The following is a 17061-nucleotide window of genomic DNA, read 5'->3' on the forward strand; positions in this document are numbered from 1 at the left end:
TTCTCGAGGCGTATCATTACTTTATTTTATTAATGATATCAAGGACGACGGGATTTTTAACTGTTACTTTATCTTCTTTATTTTCTTTATTTTGTATTCCTTATTCTTTATTCTATTTAATTATATATTCACTCAAGACTGCTTTTTGGAAAATGCTTTCATGATGATCGATTCAAATGCAAACACGCGACTATGAAACACTTTATCTAAATAATATATAGTAAATAATTTATTTTTTAAGGGAAGAAAAAGAGTGATGTAAGTTGAATTATTAATTTTTTGTTAAAAGTTTGTCCTCGAGGAATCATTTCTCAGTCATCAAGCGTGATAGATGATATAGTTTTCCTTAAAATGAACTCTAATATCAGAGATAATTTAAATTCATATTGCAATTATACTATATAGTCGATTAACTAAAAACGTATCTTAAATGGATTGGATTCGCTAATGGGGCGAAGAAAGCGTTTATCACGGGCCTTATCACATCTCTGGACGGGCGCGCTTGTCGTTCCTGTGGTAGGTGCGATTTCCGACGCACCTGTACGATCGTTTTTCTCTCTGCGGGGTGCAGCAACGTGGGCTGAACTTTTCCGGCTTTACGCATCATGCCGTGACGCTGCTTTATCCGTGAAGGAAAGCACCAGGATAACCTGTCGTGCTGGCGGTGCTGATGTGCGACGTCGCACCCTCGGAGCGCTAAGACTGTTGGACAGGTATCGTCGTGAAGCGTGTTATTAAAATTAATCGAGTCTCACCGTTCTCTGACAGACCATTAAAATATTAAACGTTTGCGAACTGCTTAAACATAACGCATTCAAATATATCGAACGTTATTCATTCTTATAATTACCGATATTCCGATGTCACCTTTCGCGTTTAATTATATTGCTTAAAAATTTATTACGTCCCGCCGCTTTACTTATGAGTCGTCAATTAATTCACGTTAATTTAAATTAATGAGACAATTGTTTACATCTTACAAAAAATCAAAGTTATCTCTTTTGAAACATTTTCAAGTAATATGAGTTAACTTTCTCTCATTTCTCTTTTTTCATACAAAGTATTGTTAGAGAAGAGTAATCTCTCTCTCTCTCTCTCGTAATAAAAATAGGAGTTTTCTATTGGAGCAATTAACACAGTGGTTCTTGTAGAACAACGGATAGTATGTGTGCGAGATATCTATTATATCTGTCACCAGCTTGCAACTTCGACGTGACACGACGGACAAGACACGATCTCGGCAAGATGGTAGCCATGGTCTCCTGAGGGATAGACGAGATTTCTCTCTCGGGACCAACGGTAAGTAAGTATCCTCGATCGGTGGAAGATAACAACAGCAGCGCGTAGATCATGTACCATGATCGCGATGGTGACCGGATAGGGCCACTTGCGTTTTGTTCTTTCGGCGATGAGAGCAAGCATCAGATAATCCTAGTGGAGGTAGCGGCAGTCAGAGGATAGCAGGCTAAAGAAAAAAAAAATCCCGTTCTGCACCCGACGATTCCCGATATCAGAAAGCGAGAACAGCACGTTCGCGGTCAACCTACCCGCTGTAGCCTCCCTCGCCTGTTGTCTGTCAGAGTCAGGTAAAATGCGCGTATCCTAACGCGATCTCGGTGAAAAATGGATTTTTGCCATGATCATGACGACCGTACGTGCCATGAACAGTTACGGTCAGTTGCGTTACGAATGTATTCGTCCTTAATTCTATCTTATCTGTGATGAACTGAATCTTGCCACAAAATTCATTTCCAACATTTTTTTTTTTTAAATATTTAAACCTAATTTCCTTGAGACTCTCTTTTCGAGCCTGACATCTCAAGGTACCAGTATAGAACTTGCGTTGCAAATGATATTGGAGCGATCTTTATCGAAGTGACTACTTGTATGACTCGCGGACGGTACTCTGAATTTTCCCGAGATCGATCACCCAAATCGACCCGTCCTCTCCTCCGCGTGTACCACGTATCACGATACGCAATGTAGATTTGTGTCGATCGGGCATCCTGCGCCGTAAAACGAGCCTTCGTGAATACATCTTGAGCGATCGATGGTTTCTCGACACGGCTTGTAAACGCGATCGTACGTCGCAATGCCAACGGAGAAAAACCGAGATGCGAAATAGAGAAAGATAGAGCCGATGATGTCGATTAGGGAAACGAAAAGGAAAGAGAGAGAAAGAGAGAGAGAATAGAGTGGGTTTCTGATATCTATTAATTACTGGTATTAATATTCTCGAAATATTCTTATTTTGATAAATTATTTATGAAGCTGATTCTAGTGTTTAATAATATTTCAATATATTTTTCAGTTCTATACAAATTCACTGCGTGTCGATACGATTTGTCGAACTTGAAGTTCAATCTTTCAACTAAAGTTAAAAATCGTAAGCATATCTCAAAATAATTTGATCTTAAAAACAGGTAAAAAAACTTGTTGCGAAAAATATCACCTAGCCAGATTTTAATCACGTATCAGTCTAATATCCAACTTATTATACATGTCGCCTAATAAGAAATTTTTTCTTAAATTAATACTGATTATTGCGATGATGTTTTGGTAAACGAATTATGACATCCCTCACGAAATGAAAAGTTCCAGGTTCAAATCCCTCGACTGAGGTGTAATATTTTTTTTACACGTAGTTTTTTTTTTGTAGCATCATTATTAAAACTGACGAATTAATTTGAGATGTGATTTCTAGTTTCAGTTTAAAGATTGCATTTTAAATCCGATAACTTGTACCGGCACGCAGTTTATAAAACTGAAAAATATTAAACAATTGATTCAAAAATATTATTAAGCACGGCCAAGATCAGCTTCGATCGTAAATAGCATTTTTCTTATTTCTTGTATATTTTGAAAGATTTTCGCGCAACGAAAGTATCATATTGGTATTATATTAAATTTTTGTATTTTATAGAAAGTTATGCTTATTGATATAGTTTTATAATTAATCAATTATGATCGAAACAGTCCTGACTTGTTTCTGAATTACAATGACGTTTTGCGCGCGACACAGAGGTGACAGAGGAAAAGGATTCGTCCAAGCGCGATTAAATAAAATGATATTTGTGCATAATGCTACCGCGACTGGTTGCATGTTTTTAACTGATGCCTCGTGAGTGTTTTGTTTGTCGCCCGAAGCGGTGTCATGGGTGAGACGTGCGTTCTGCAGAAGCGTAGTAGAATGGAGGCGAGCATCGATGGATCACAATCACGCGAGATACATAAATGCATTTACGACTTCTTTTCCTTGTCTTTTGTCTTCCTTTTCTCTTCCTCCTCGACTTTCCTCCTTCTTTTTTTTGCCGCGTCGCCGTTTCGCCGCCTCCGATCTTTTTTTCTATTCCGCTTATCTTCGCGGTAGCCCGGGACATCAGGCCGCTGTCCGATTCTGTCGTTCCTTATCGCGCTATATATCCCGCGTCGATGGCGAACGGTTGCCATGTAGATAACAGCGAGCTACATACATTATTCACGCGAGTCGCCGCGCTCGCGCATATTACGTATCGCCGCGACAATACGTGGCCCGAAGCCTTATCGGCGTCGCTGTATCGCCTTCTTGGTACCTTTACGTAAGGGCCCGTCGACGGCGAGCGTCGCTTATTGTTGTTGTCGCGCTTTTGCGAACTTGGTATCATGACGAGATTCGGCAGCGATTACAATCGAATGTGATGCGCGATTTGTTTTCACGCAATTTAATGGCGAGTGTTTAAAATAACAATTGTCTAGCTCATCTTGCGTGTATGAAAACAAAATAAAATTGATTCTTAATTCATGAATGGTTCCGAGCATTTTTTTTTCACATTTTCCATTATTGACATTATAAAAAGTATATTATAATAACATCTATATCATTATAATAATATCTTTCATTATGTGCATAAATCAATTCTCTTGCAAAAGCGACTTGATATGGATTCATTTTATATTATTCTTTCAAAAATATTGTATTCTCTATATCCAAAGTTTTCTAAAAGTTTCTCCACTCTCAATAAACCAGAAGGTCTGTAGAGCTGCTTTTTGAAGTTTAACTTGGAAAATATTTACCGCGTTGCCAAGCGTCAATTAATTTTAGTAGTTGCTTTAGAAGTCGTAATAATAATTTTACGAGTCCCACTTGGTAATACCAATTGCGACGTGCTTGCTCACCGCGGACAATCTTCTGTATAATTTCAACGTAATGCGCGCCCGCATTGGACGCGCGCTGGTACGGTTGTAAAATTACACCTCGGAGCGACGCATTAAAATCCAAAGACATTCGCGTGCGTTCGCGATTTCCTTTCAGCAAATAAAACATGCTGATGCGAAAGACCCGCGCTCCGTTTCCTGCCGTCTCGCGCACCGTCATAACATGGTTATTAATCGATTAATTGGCAGAACATGACATAAAGATGCACACAGCGCATCCCACGAGGTCGACGTAACGAGCACTTAAGCGCCCGAAAGTTATGAATCCGACGCAGCTTCCGCGGTGGGGTTTGACACAATCTTCGCCGCAAATCTCCATGGTTTTTTATTTCGCTGCCACGTTCTCAGTCGCGGAGGATCCTCCCTTCGTTAGCTCGTCGATCTATCGACGTGTCCATCTAAAGTGCGCTCCTCATTTCTCTCTTTTCGAGAAGAAAGAAGTGGAGGAGCGACAGAAAGAAAAGGTAACGTGTGCATGGCGCTTCTTGTCGCAGAAACAACGATCTCTGTCAGCTTGTGCTTATCGCGCTACGAGAATCGACATGTATCGCATAGAAAATCTACCGTAAAAAATGGGCGAATAACAAAAAGATAGACGAGGTGCCCTACACGTGCGTGAAGCCGCACACATCTGTGGCATGTGTATACGGCCCTCACGTACGTGTGAAACTTGAGTAGTGCGTGTATCATGATCACCGATTTTTTCGAGAAAATAGCATTGTTACCAAACAGTTTTAATCTGTCAGGCTGACAGTTTTATACACGATTAATATCTATATTTATGCTTTAATTTATTAACTTAACACTCTCTGTACATAATGATTCGGCAATTTTGTCCTGCGAATTTCGTTTCTTTGAACAACCAAGAGTACTGTAATTATGATTCTTTTCACGCTCGTATCAATGATCAATGAGTAATTACAATTTATTTTAATCTTAACAACCAAGATATAGTTAGCGATTAGCAGTCCGCTAACTGTATCTTGGTTGCTAAGATTAAAATAAATTGTAATTCGAAAAACCAAAGAATAGCTCGTTCTCGGCCTTATATTACTCATTGAGTACTGTAATTAGTTGTAACATCTATATACATTTTTTTGTTTATAATATACAATTATGCAAATATTTTCTAGAGATGTTACATAAAGTATATGTAAGGGTCATTGAAGAATTTCTTTTATACTTGTAAAAGTAATGAAAATTAACTTGGAAGTGTTGTATGCGAGGAAGATGTCGTAAACGATGTGTGTACAGAGTGTTAAATTATCTTATGCTAAACACATTTTTTTTTAATACACACTTTCGCATATTGTTATTCGTATTAGACTCAATCAAAAATTAAAACAAAAATTATCCTTTAATCCCGAGTATTTTTTTATAAAAAATGTTTTTGGTACTTTAAAGTCACACATTTAAGTAGAATTTAATGCATCTTAAAAATTCGCGTAATTGCACGACGGATATTTGCATGTCCAAGGAAATATTATCTTTATTCGCTCTTTTTGATCGCGCTTTGTGTGGCTCGAGGATCCATATTGTCGTTGCTATCACTGTAGATAGCACCTTTGTAAGCACATAAAGAATAAACGAGAAAAAGAGAAAGAGAAAGAGCCCCAAACCCTCGATTGCGCCACTAGGAAAGTGTGTCCAAATGATAAAAGAATATCTGCCGTTATAAAGGGAACGTGTCAAATTTCATTGCATTCGAGGGGGAGTCGTAGGGTGCTCTTCGTCGATGAAAGAGGACGGAAGGGGGTAGGACAAAGAGGAATAGAGAGAGCGTTTCACGTTCGTAGAGAGAATTCAAAGGCGTGGGATTTCACCTGCATAAGCGCGTCGCTCTTGGCGAAAAAAAAGGGAGGAGGAGGAGGAGGAGGAGGAGAAAGAGGGTTCTCCCGCCACTGTGTCCTGTCGTGTGACGTTTCTCCTCCCTAGGTGGCACACCCATAAATAGTCCGGTTTTAGGTATTTAAGCGATAGATCATGTTTTAAACAAAAGTCGCGCTGATCCGCGCTGCAGGATGCATCAGAGAGGGTGCAGGGGGTGCAAACGAAAAGAGTGACCATTGAGAGGAAAGAGATGACACGAGAGAGAAAGAGAGAAAGAGGGGAGACGGTGGAGGCACGCCCTCGCTTTTGCATTGACCCGCTATACCGAACCAACCCCATAAATCCTTCATCCACCACCGACCGCTTCCATCCACGCGGCTGTTTTCTAATATTTTGATTTATGCCGCTTTCGCTGGGCTAATTTAGCGGCTTTTATCCTTTATTTGCGTGTTTAGGGGTGAAATTTGTCCCTCTGACATGTTGCTCCGGGGGTTACCGTACGAGAGGACAGAGATCGGGAGGGAAAGTTGTTCCCAGAACGCGATCACAATGCCCGAAAAACCGAGGATCGCTTTCCAACGCGCCATTGTGTTTACGCGTCGTACATTTTTGTCCGCCGGCGACGCGACGCATCGCGGAGGTAACTATGGGTAGAGAGAGAAAGAGAAATAGAGGAGGTAGTTGCGAAACCACCACTAACGTCAACGTGGGAGACTAAAATATTTTCTAGTCTCCGACCGCGTTCTCTCTCTCGAGAGAGAGAGGCAGAGATGGATATATCGAGCGTCTCGATCATTTTTACGGTTCAACGCTACCTCTGAATGCACTCGTATTTCTGTTAGCGCGATGATTGCGCACATACAATTTCGAATCGTACGAACGCGAGGACACGCTGAATATCAGAAATACGAAATAAAATTAGAAAGCAGTGACCGTCAAAGTTAAAAAGCGCGGTGATGCATTGAGTGACCGTTTATCAAGTAAAAGTGAGTTTTACATCGCTAAAAGTGCTAACCATTGATATTGTTAAGAACTAATAGTATAATTTTTCCATTTTCACAAATATTTTAAAATTATTGTACAAGTTTTAGAAAGTCTTTGAGTTACTTTAACTTGAAACAACTTAATAGGTCTTTAATTATTTAAGTAACAAGAGGATTCCTGGTCTTCTTTGATTTTTTTCCGGTATGCTAATTGTTTTGTAGGAAGTACACGTCTTCTATCGTAGTACTGGATGACTTTTCTGTCAGCTAAAAATCCGGGAACGTATCCGGCGCGAGGGTAGAGACCGGAGCACATCAGAACGGAATAACAAATCGTAAATTATTCTCGGTAATGTCCGGGATCCGCTTTCGTTCCGGGATCTCGGGTACTTAGATTTAGATATCACGTGTACGCGTTACAGGAAGGAAAAAAAAGGGAAAACGAGGAGAGCGGAGAATTCTGTCTTTCTCTTCGGCGCGTTTCGCAATCTCCGCCGCGCTAAACTTCCTGAGGGTCCACGTGGCCGTGCCATTGTGTCGCGATGGCACTAATGATTCGTTCTGATCCGGTGTAGCCCCTCTCCCTCGAAGACCGTTTCCGCCACATCGCCATCGGAGACCCCGTTTCGTTAGGATGGCCCTAGCACCAGCTAGGGGTGACTTTCTGGCGAGGTGTTAGCAATGCTTGGGGAGGACGCTGTAGAAATTATCTTTGCACTTTTAACTGACGTTAAAAATATCATGCTTCATAAATAAGTTTAAATTAGATGCAAATTAAATTCTGAAGAGGCAAATACATATTTTATAATTTATTAATACTTGAAATAAGATATTTCATTATTTTATAGACACATACAATGGAGCGCTCACGAAATATAGCACATTTCTTTTTAATGGTTCTTCTCAAATTTAACCCTATATAAGAGATACTATATAAGAAATATTAAAGTAAATGTAAGAATTATTGAAGATTTTTTTTTATATTCATAGAAGTAATGAAAATTAGCTCAAAAGTATCGTGATCCAACGTGCATAGACAAGGTGCTATTATAAAAATAACGTTAGAGAGTGTTAATTTATGCTACTCCCGAGAGAAAATATTTAAGTTCTAAATTTATTGGAAAAGCCTTTGCCAAAGGAAAATTCATTCATGAATGAATCCCTCCCTCCTTTCCTTCGTTTTGGAAACGTTAAAAAACATAAAATATAAAAATCACAAACATGTTTCAGATATCGATTGATAAATTTTTGGTGACGTAAACTTATGAACGATGCGTGCGTTTACACTCGTGTAATTTTTAGAGGGTGACTCTTAGCAACTCGGGATTGGTGACTGGATGCTGGGTCGCCCACGAGGAAGTAATGGTTCGGTAATATGACAGGGGAAGAAACACGCGCCGACCGGAAACGATTCAATCCAGGAACGGGGTCTCCTTTCACTGTTACTGTTAATTTATCGTTCGATAAATGACGCAGCTTATACTGTAGCGAATAGGAGTATTGAGTCGTCTAGGGATACTTATATTGCTAACCCATGACAAACTGCTCCGTTACTCTTATTAATAGCGCTCGTGCAAATATTGATTGAATTTTTTATGCCGTTATGCCCGTTACGTCCGTATATTACACTAAAGTGAAAAACCATGTTGAAGAATATATTTAGATTTTAACTGCAAATTCGAATTATAATCCTATAAATTTTATTTTGTTATTCAAATCTTAATTCTAAAATTATTGGCTTTGATATAAAGAAATCCTAAATAATTAATCTCGTAGTAACTGGTAATATATTGCTTACTTATTAAGACAGACATCTTCTTCTGCAATTATTGTGAGAGTTCATTCTATAAAGTCTTCGTTTGTGGTTGCTTTTTATTTGCGAACAATTCGAACAGACGACATCTGCCTCGTTATGTCACTTTCTGTCACATTGCTGCGGGCGATATTCCTAAGCCGGGTTAGAATTGTACGTTGAAGATTGGCATGACAACATCGAGCGTCCATGTGCATGTCGCATCTGTCTGTCGAAATTAAAGAAGGGATTCGAGGATAATTTAGACGTGTTTGAAAGACTAAGAGAATATCAGCCAATATTATATTGATAAAAAAAACGTTCATAAAACTTTTATTAAAAGATTAAAAATAAATCGAAAATTGCATCAAGAAAAGAACTCTGTTGTTAATAAAAGCAATAATTAGATATAAATAACACTTGGCATCGTTTGAGCTTCTCGCACTAAATTGACTTCCACAATGCGTTTGATATATCTGAACAATTTTTTATGCCGGTTTTGCCGGACATATCGATTCTCGGCGTTAAAGCGCGCGCGTTGTCCGAAGAGGATTAATTCCACGAGCTGATGATCTTTTATCTCTTAAACGGTGATCCGACCCGCCGTGTGCCAACGTTGAGAAAAGAAAATCCTATTTGGATTCGTCGAGAGTGTTCCGTGGGCCCACCACGATCTGCAGAAGAATGGACCATCGTTTATCAGCCGGGCGTGGGCGCGCGGGCGTAATAAATTATTTAATTAGTACGATATTTAATCAACGCTCTTCGCGCGCCCTTCGTAAATATCGGACAGGCCCCTCGTGAGTCACGGAAGAATGGCAGAGGTCAATGATTGGTTGGCACCGGCGGGACCAGTTGGATCCATTCTATCCAGTGAGGCACTAGCAGGTACAATGAGCCTCTATCATTTCGTTACGATAAGTAGTCGCTGTAATTATGCACTTGGTCATTTGACTTTAAACAAGAAATTCTTTGTACATGTTTCGACGTTACAGTTAATTCGAATGAATTCATCACGTTTAACATCGAAGAGGCATAATTGCCTCGTGAAAATGTTAAATGTCTTCCTTGCTACATTACATCTTCTTAAACGTGTCTTTTCATTTCTTCCCCACATCGCCCGATATCTCCTTATTCCATTTCGCTCACTTTCGATCTTGATGAAACGAAATGCATATTCATTCTTGTCATATCGATTTCTATTATGGCCAATTAATTCGCGGCAACGTTTATAATCGCGAATTAAAAATGCGCCGTGAGAATGATCAGCATATCGATTATCCCGCACACTTTCTTCGACGAGCCATTTGATCGGAGATAGAAGAAAATAAAATGGAGAAGGGGGGTCGCGCGGGGGAGGATGGGCGCCGCCGCGCGAGTCCCGAATCCAGCGTTGAAGCAGGGAATATCGAAATATAATGCATTGGGGTCCAGACAGGCCTTGTTTATAATGGGTTGAACAAGGGTGCTAGAAGCCAGTGGGGGCTCCGGCCCCCCTAAGGCGCGGGTCTTATGGGCCCCCATAGGGACCGGCGGTGTTAACCGGCGGGCAGTCTCACCGCGGTCGCTGTTTGCTCATGAGCCGCGCATGGTATTTAGGGATAACAAGAGGGCCACTTCATCATCTGCAAGAACGACGACCCTACGATCCTTTGCCCTCTCTCTCTCTCTCTCTCTCTCTCTCTGTTTCTTTTCTCTTCCTCTTCTACGATCGTTTGTCTCGCGCTCTCGCTATCGTCCTCGCCATATCCTTCGAATCGCTTCTCTCTTCATTCCTCGGCCCATCAACTTTTGTCTCTCATGACTAGAACATCATAGTGATCACTAAATTTTAGATAAAAGAATGAGAAACAAGATACACAGCGAGAGAATTGCAATTTATTGTGTACAAAGCGAACCAGCGATCAAGGTATTCTTAATAATCGTGAAAGATGTGTTCATCATCGTAAAAGTCACGTTGATATTTTTTATAACATTTTACATAGTCTTGGAAGATAGTCGTGTAACTTCAGACAAGACGAACATCGTTTATACGATCCATTAACCATCTTCCAGGCCGCCGAGAGCCAACTTGGCAGCAGAGCTTGACCGGTCTGGCTCGGCCGAAAAAATGGATCGCTCCGGGAATAGGTCCCGCTTATGGTAATCCCGTGTTTATGCGTTGACAGTCGTTCGAGCTTCCGAAGCGTGGGGAAAGTATGCAAATCCAGCGTAGTCAAAGATTGAATTTAATTTCATGCCTACCGGCGGCGCGCGGCGCGCGGCGAGCAGCGCACCGAGAAAGAAAGGGTCGAGTAAGAGCGCGAGGGAGGGGAATTTCTCGGCTGCCGCCGCTTCGTGACGTTTGACACATCCGCGTCTGCCGTGCGACAGATAACCTTTCGTCACCCCGGCGAAATGCCGAGTGACCTTTCGACGTCGCCCGCTTCCTGCTTCCATATGCATTAAGCTTGGACGTCGGCGCAGCGACGTTGGACGACGGGCCGTTTGATACTGCGCCACGTCGCGTCGCACCGACGCGACATAACTATTTTTAATCGGCAACGACAAATCTACTCCTTGGTCGAAGTCGTAGATGTTAGAATTATATCCCGTCTCCCGAATAATATCCCGGCTGGAACAAGATTGATCTTTCGAAAAATTAGGAATGAGATTTTAGTGCCAAGATTTCGGGCTTTCGCTCGTTTTTATAACATGTTACACTTAATTTTTTACCTTTGCCTTTTCCAATATATAATGGCAGTTATATTTATCATTTACATGCATATACATGATCTTGAAACTTTCAATAATGCTTTCTGTAATGGCCAGGGAATTAGTAAATTGTTAAGAATTGTGAATATAATCGTTGTCGAATATATTTTGATAATACATTTTTCTTTCATTTTTATTTTCCTTCGACTTTCATGTCAAAATTGATCAAGTATCCTTTTTTCTCGATAAGAATCTTCTATCGAAGTAATCTGTATGAAAACTACATGCAACGTACATGCTGCTCTTATGATTTGAATAAAAACAAGATCTGCTTCAGTAGTTGATCGCTTTCGATGCATAAATGCAAGAGTGAACTTATTTGACCTATAGCTAGCTGCTTTATCAGCAGTGATATCAGCCTTTCCGGCTTACGTCGTCTAAAATCCGCGAAGAGCCCGTTTATGCCCTCTGACATTCTGGAACTATGTTCGCCGGATGCTCTAACTTGTTCTAATCTACTTCTAATTTGCATTCGATGACGTGAGATTGCGCGTCTATTTGTAATCTCACCTTAGATCATCTTAACTTATGTTCGAAAGGAGAAAAATTGCAGATGTGTATCCTCTTTTCAATAAAGTTGAGAATTCGCAAATTTATTGTAGAGAGGATCGATATCGCGATCAATGTCTAAGTAAAATAGATTGACATTTTCCAACTATTTTTATTGCATTTCATTTATCTACACGATAAATCGTACATTGTTTTATTGCGAAAAACTAAGATTGAAAGTCGATTGAAAAGTATGATTGGAAACGAAGATTTTAATTGAGCACGCATTTAGGAATTACCTAATGAACGATACCCTAATTAACACATTAGGCTTTATTACAACCATACGACTTGCCGTTTCTCTACATAGTCTACACGGCAATGCGTCGCGGCGACTGTGTCAAAATAATGGGCGTCCGTAAAGCGCGGCGTGCGACCTATATTTATCCCAAATCGGATCGGGTCGAGAATTACAACGGTATTACGTAAATTTTCGTGCGCGGACTAATGTCGATGGCGATGCGTCGCGGCGCGGCGCGGCGCGGCGCGACGCGACACTCGCACGCCTTGATCGTACGATCGAGATCTTCGCGGTAGTTCATGAATTTCAAGAGTCGTGTAAAGGAGGCACGGTCGAGAGGAAAGGGAGACTGGAACGAATTTCGACGGGCATAATTTTTCCATTTAGCCGTTGCACGAGTTCCGATCGTGAGATCGTCGATTTCTGTCGGGCCGGGGCTGACATACGTATGTAAACAAACGTGTACTAATGCGAACTAATGTGCCACCGGTTGTAAACTAATGACCCGCTTAAAATGTCACCACCAGTTCGAGGGTACGAACCCTCTAGTAGCCGTCGATTTCGATCCTTCGATCGTCACCGATCTTGAAAGGCATGTAGAGCGGCTTTCTCCTTTTGCATTCCTCCTGTAGATCACGTCAACGATCTGTCACTCGTCAACGTTCTTACAGCCCTAGATATCGGTGATATCGTTTACGATGTTCGAATGGTTCGTTTCATCTCGATCGCGAGTCCTTTCCCGCCCATAGAGGAACCGACTCGTTAATAATTCCAGATCGATGAATCTCTCTCGTGGTATTGCGCGCAAAGCTCGCTAGATCTCAAGATGCAGATGATAATTTATTCGTGATTCTTAGAAGAGTGAGAGCATTTGAAAGAATGAAGGAAAAGTTATCAAGAGATGTGTTTTGAGAAGGAATGTTTTCTAGTTTCTTCCAATGAGAGAAAGAGAGAGAAAGAGAGAGAGAAAGAGAAGAACATGAAAATTGATGGAGCTCTAATGTTGCTCTTCGTCGTTTAGCCACGTTGTTATTTCGATCTTTCCTGTATAATAAATCTTAATAGAATCATAAAAAATGTCATATAATAAATTAAAATTATGTTAACACACACACACCACACACACACACACACACACACACACACTTTTAAAATCTGTTTATTTAAAAAAAAAAATCAGCTTAATGAAATTTTTTTTCTGTATAATATTTTAACTGTAATATATATTATGGATAAAATATATAGAAATATATAACTTATTAGTTGTCTAATTTTTGTTATTAATCAACAATAAATTGTACGAAGATTTCACGCAATAATTTGTTTAAATTAATATGATAATATGATGTATAGTCTAGATCGAACACAATGAGATTTCTTCGACTTCTTCTGAATCAAGAAAGTGATCGTTTTCATTGACACGTTTTGCCAACATATATATATATATATATATATATATATATATATATATCCCATAGACACCAAGTTGTTTGCAACGATAAGATCGATATAGACGAGAAGAGCTATCTCGCCGGCACATACCTGTCCTCACGATTCATTATACAATTTGAACGTTGACGATCTTGCCAACCCTTCGGACATCGGCATCTTTGATCGCTATGTCCCCGTCGAAAAAGTATCTGTGAGACGGTGAAACCGATTTCAGATATTGCGCAAGCTATTTCTCACCGTTTTTATTAATACTCCGAGCGCGTTTCCGGGCCCCCGAGAGCAGCGCAGCCCCGGCAAATTAGGGGCGAAGCGCCGTTCCACTCGTGAATCTCTTCGACCCTTCGCCCGAAAGAGGAGATGACTATCGTTTTGTTCTCGAAAGACTACCGTTGCTACCGGCGTGTCCTGTCGACGAAAACTCATGAATTCGCTGTTAATTTATTATCATCGAGACAGGCACTTTTCGATTTTCTTCGAATCGGTGTGACCCTGTATCTCGGGCTGACTCCTCTCGATCTTGCGGTCAAGGTTCGCGATATTATATCGACAATGTTTTTAAAGAACTTCTAATAACTATACGAATAATCTATTATGCGCGTGATTCGTGGGAGAAATGATTGTATACTTAAATATTTATCGTTTTGATTTTGCGGTCCGTTCAACTGTCTTTTTCAGCGAATCTTAAATGGCAGATGATTCTCGCGCTAGCAGGACCGGGCGAACAAGTAGGAGAGAAACCGTCGACGAAGAAGAAGAAGAAGCGGCGCGGCGCTTCGTGACGCGCTCGTGATTCCCTTTAGGCTCGAGCTACAGAGCATTCGCGATCCGGCGCAGCATCACCGATGCACACACAGACGCACGTACACACGAGGGGGGGGATAATAACCAATTATTTTCGAGTATATAATTAGAAAATTACGGAGTGAGCCCCGACACACAACGCAAGGGACTCGGTCGAGCCTCATCGCTCCTCCTCCCCCACCTCCTCCCGCGCAACCTCCTCTTTTCCCCTGGTTTCCTTCTTGGCTCTCTCGTCCTGTCTCTCTTCGTCCCGTGTGTGCCACCTTCGTGTGTTACGCCGTCAGAATTGAGATACAGATACCACGACGCAAAGTATAGACCGTGTAAAGCTCGAGAGTCGCATGTGGACGATCCCTTCGTTCTCTCTCCTTCTCTTTCGTCTCCGCTATAGTTTCGCCGCTGCCTTCTTATTCTCATCTTCGTCTGCTACCAATCGTTGCTCTTCCTTCTCCTCCTCCTCCTCCTTCACCTCCCTGAGCGCGTGTAGGTGAGGGAGTAGAGGAGGTCCGACCTTATGGCCCTGGGCTACCGGGCTTCGTACCTACGCTGCTTCACGTATACGGGGTGTCCCGCATTGAAAAATGTGAGCGCGCGCACAGATATTTTCTCCAGACATTTAATTATCACGAAAACACGATAATGGGCTTTCCCCATTAATCCTTCACGTTATCTCTAACCTTTATTAATTTCATCTATGTAATTATTGATTCGAAATTGAATTAAGGTGTCAGATAAATGTGATATTAAATGTAATTTTTAATTAAAGACACTCATTATTGATTATCCGTTCAATCGAACTTTCGGCTTTACTTACGACTAAATTGAAACGATTAATGCGGCATAGTTTCAAGATGGATTTGCGATTTTATTATCAATCGTCCGATTAATGATTATTGATCTTCAGAGATCTAAAGATATTGTTAAAAATGATTTTTTAACGTCTCTTACATCCGCAACAGCTCTCTGTACGCATCACACGCGATTAGCTGAATTAGTTAATCCTAAATTCTTCAGCCGTCATGACTCTCACCGAGCGATTTCGAATTAGTTCCTATTAGACGGAGATCGGCCGGATTAATTCTCAGATGGTCTTACGTTCACTCCGATGCACTTGTAATTTAGACTCGAGTTGTCGTCGTGGTCCCAGCACGACTGGTCGTGAGTGGCAAAACGGGTTATTAGGCGTGTTTCGTAACGAGAAATCATCGCCGTGGTGCGATTAGAGAAGAAGCTGCTTGTTACCGGGAGGTAATCGACCGATACTTGGCCGAGTCGATTACGTCCTATCGCCTTACTCCCGATTTCTCGGATACAAATTGTGCCGACCCCTCGCAACCTACGATTTGTCCGAAATCGGTTGCGTAATGATTGATGAAACTCCGCCAACGCAGTCGTCGATCTGTCGCGAAACCTCGTCGAGAAAATTCTTAAATCATATAAATTCTGAAAAATTCTGAGGAATAGATATATAATTTAGCAACACATTTATCAGTAAAATTGAAATTTAAAAAAATTCATAATATTTACGAATTATTTTTCTGAGATGATTCTCGTTGTGCTCAGCATTTTTCACGAGTTACTTAAATCAGAGTGAACCTTTTGATATTTCTAATACATTTTACGAAAGTTTATGATGCAATTTATTCCACGATGGGTTACACACCCGGTACAGAAGCTTCACCACCCACTCGACCGGCAGGAACAGCCCTGGTGGATCGTGATACCCCGCGGACTAATGCCGATAATTGCATTTTGCAGTTCGTGAATTCCTTCTTTTCTTCCTCGTTTGCTCCGTTCGTCTGCCCTCTGCTGTACACGACTCCTTCGCTCATCCTGATGTTCAGGTCCTTCCAAGAGAAACTGGCTACCTATTGCTATTAACTCGATCGCGCTATTTTCGTTTAAGGTCAACAATAAAATAATGAAAATATATCTCAAAGTGAGTCAAAGTGACCAAATTTTTACATGTCTCTTAATTGTGCATATTTCTCAACAATTTTATTAAAACTTGTCTTAATACACTCTCTTGCAATCGAGAGTTAAAGTTAATTTCGATTCGCTTTACAACGCAATTTGAATTATTACAGTTTTTCTTCGCTATATTTCGGTCAATACATTCCTTTTGATAATTCCCGCCTGCTTGTCTTTTTAATCGCATATTTCTTTATCAAAGTCAGTGATCTCGGCTAATCCCCGCTGACTTAATTCATACGAACTGCACGACGTATTTTCGCAATTATTCTGTTGCCAACTATCGACTCGTTTCGACGACATTATTAATTACTTCCGCAGAAAGTGCTATAAATAAATTGTGTATGAGTGCGTGTGAAGAGCGACGATTTCACGCTAACAGGTCCCGAGGTATGTCGACAGCAGGACAACCAGATTAAAATCCTCTCGAAGTTCTGAATCTTCAAGCTATAATGTTAACGCTATAAATAATTAGTTTTCCGCGTATCGACTGT

The sequence above is a fragment of the Solenopsis invicta genome, chromosome 12 (assembly GCF_016802725.1).
Source record: "Solenopsis invicta isolate M01_SB chromosome 12, UNIL_Sinv_3.0, whole genome shotgun sequence".
Lineage (NCBI taxonomy): Eukaryota > Metazoa > Arthropoda > Insecta > Hymenoptera > Formicidae > Solenopsis > Solenopsis invicta.